This window comes from Lipotes vexillifer, unplaced genomic scaffold (genome assembly GCF_000442215.2).
Source record: "Lipotes vexillifer unplaced genomic scaffold, Lipotes_vexillifer_v1.1 scaffold848, whole genome shotgun sequence".
NCBI classification, from domain to species: Eukaryota; Metazoa; Chordata; class Mammalia; order Artiodactyla; family Lipotidae; genus Lipotes; species Lipotes vexillifer.
The window spans coordinates 211528-214453 of record NW_006790234.1 but is presented as its reverse complement, the minus strand read 5'-3'; the positions used below and the strand labels follow the sequence as shown (position 1 = coordinate 214453).

Below are 2926 nucleotides of genomic sequence, written 5' to 3'. Positions count from 1 at the left end.
CCCACCCCCCACTGCCGCCTCCTTTTTAAGAAGAAACTCCTGAAGACAGAGAAAAACATAATCTGTTATTTTTCAGACCGTAGACAGAGGAGCGTGTTACTCCAGCCTCACCCGAAACCCTTCCTATTTGTCTTTCCTTATCCCCTTCCTTTCAGGCTCTTTTTCCCCAACAACCTGATTTTTTTCTTCTCTGGGCCAGTGGCACTCTTTATTACTTTCTCCTTAGATTCCCCCTTTTTCCATTTTCTGCCCCCAGTCGTATAGGTTTAGGGAAAAGACTGGGAAGAGAACTAGGTACTAAAGAGGATGCCATTGAGATGGGGGTCAAAGGGCAGCTGCATGATCCCCAAGAGCGAGCCTGTCTCTGAGACCCTGGCCCTGCCTCAGTCCCATGGGACCCATGGTGCTAAACGACCTTATAAATGCTAGCTTGTATCATATCAATTGCCAGTATTGATCATTCTGATTCTCTCTCTATACCACCAGTGTTCCCAGAGCCTATTTCTTCTCCTGCCAGGAGAAGCAAAATGTGTATTTCAAAGGTCCATTTAAAGGCTGAGAATTCCCAGCCTTTGTTAACTAACTTGGAGCCAAATAGGATGAGGACCCAGTCGGGCACCTACATTTTTTTTTTTTTTAACATCTTTATTGGAGTATAATTGCTTCACAATGGTGTGTTAGTTTCTGCTGTATAACAAAGTGAATCAGCTGTACATATACATATATCCCCATATCTCCTCCCTCTCACCCCCCCATCCCACCCCTCTAGGTGGTCACAAAGCACCGAGCTGATCTCCCTGTGCTATGCGGCTGCTTCCCACTAGCTATCTATTTTACACTTGGTAGTGTATATATGTCCATGCCACTCTCTCACTTCATCCCAGCTTACCCTTCGGGCACCTACATTTAATCCGAGGAGCCTTGCTGCACCCTCAGCCCTCACCATGTAGATGGACGCTGACTTCATTTAGGGACAGTAATTTACCATTACAGTTGTTTTCCTAACACCCAGGACATCATTTTTCAGAGCAGAACATAATGTCTCATCCCAATAGTAACCTTATTTACTTGTACGTAGCAGCCGGTCCTTTTGCTAGCAAATGCATCTTTCTCACCTTCCCCTAAAATTCGATCCTTAGACACTCAGGACATAATAGTAAGCCAGCATCTTTTTCTCAGAGTTCTTGCAATTATTCACAAAGCATATTCTTCCTGTTATAGAAACTGGTGGCTTTGGTCAGAGTACAGCTCATGCTTGTCAAAAAACAACCATGTCTTAATAAGCACTGAACTCACAATGCAACTTCCAAAGACTAGACTAGACATTCATTCATTCACTCGTTTGCCACCTGCTCTGTTATGATGAGGTGGATGCTTGCCATGCGTGCCCTCCTAGAGCCTGCAGAAGGGCAGGGAGATGGACCCGTCCACAAGCCGCAGCCGGTGGTGGGGCACACGTGATGCAGGAGGCATTCGGGAACCTGGGGATTGTAGGCAGGTGTGCAACCAGCCACGGGGCAGGACCAAGGCAACCTCCATTCCAAGCTACAGCCTGAGGGATGAACAGGAGTGAGAGGAGGAAGGTGCAGGAGGGAGGCAGCCGAGGGAGGTTACTGGGGGGGTCGGAGTGGCTGGCACACAGACATGTGAAGATGAAGACAGTAAGTGGAGAGAAATAAGCTGCGGGAAGGTCAGATTATCAGGGGCCTTAGAAGCACGTTTATGACTTTAGAAGTGGCTGCACTTGCTTTTCAGAAGCCTACTCAGCTTGTGGGCTGCAGGACAGATGGGGTCTAAGCGGGACCATAGGCAAAGGGACCAGGTAGGTGGCTATTCTGGTGATCCAGGATGGAGATGATGGCCGGGACCAGGAAGGGATAAATTAAGATAGTTCAGAGGTGAAACTGGCACAGCTGGAAATCGATTGGTTGGCAGGGAGGTGGTGATGGGAAGGGAAGAGAGTAGGGTGCTGTGCCCAGGATTCTGGCCTCAACAGGTTGCGGGGGGCAGCCCCAAAGGTAGAGGGTCTGAGGAGCTCTCAGCCGGGAGCGGAGATGGGCTCCGACTGTGGAGCTGTGGGCCTCGTGAGCTTGTGAAACACACGCAGCCTGTCGGGAAGCCCTTGGGCAGCTGAGTGGACGGGTCTAGAGATGTGAGGAGACTTGAGGGTCATCGATCCACAGACGGTGTTGGGGCAGTGGAGTGATTGGAGCTGCCCGGAGACAATGTGGAGGTGAGACAAGGACCCTGGGCAGCAGTCACACCTCAGAGATGGGTGGGGAGTCTGAGCCAGTAGGAGAGCGTGGGCCCGAGGACAGCCGCTTCAGAGCGGAAGTTCAGTAGACAAGATACACAGAGACAAGGCTGAACGCTGAAATCAGTGACCTCAACAGGTGGGGTCAGAGCCAAACACCAGCAAGTTTAGGTTGAGGTGACGGCTTGGGGACGGTGCCTGCAGGATATTTGACCACAGGGATGGTGATGCAAGGCCGTGCGTAGAAACTCGTGGGGTGTGCGTGGTTCTTTTTCTAAGATTAGCAGACCCGAGCATGTTTGCATGCCTGTGCGCAGGATGCGGTGGGGATGGGAAGGTAGAGATGCAGGAAGAGGGGCCGAGAGGGAAGGCCAGGGGCCCTCAGGCTGCGGATGGGGAGGCACTGGCCATTGGCGTGGGCCGTCACCTTCTCCACGTCACCGCAGGAAAGACCATCTGGGGTGGGTGGCAGGAGGCTGAGAATCATTGCCTTGTGACTTTGTTCTCTCTGGAAAGCAAGCAGCTGGTTCATCTGCCAGGAGTGAGAAGCCCTTGACAGAATTCTAGTTTGAGGAAAGTGTAAGGAGCTTGAAACAGCCGCAGTAGGAGAGCAGAATTTCCGGCGCATGGGGGAGGGGGCAGTTCACCAGATCCTCTGCCCAGCCCTGCATT

At 51.4% G+C, this 2926-nt stretch overlaps 1 protein-coding gene across 1 annotated transcript in view; it reads left to right on the top strand.

Annotated features, from left to right (window-relative positions):
• PIEZO2 (piezo type mechanosensitive ion channel component 2) overlaps positions 1–2926 on the top strand; it is a 340562-nt gene that overhangs the window by 277903 nt on the left and 59733 nt on the right. The window lies entirely within an intron of this gene.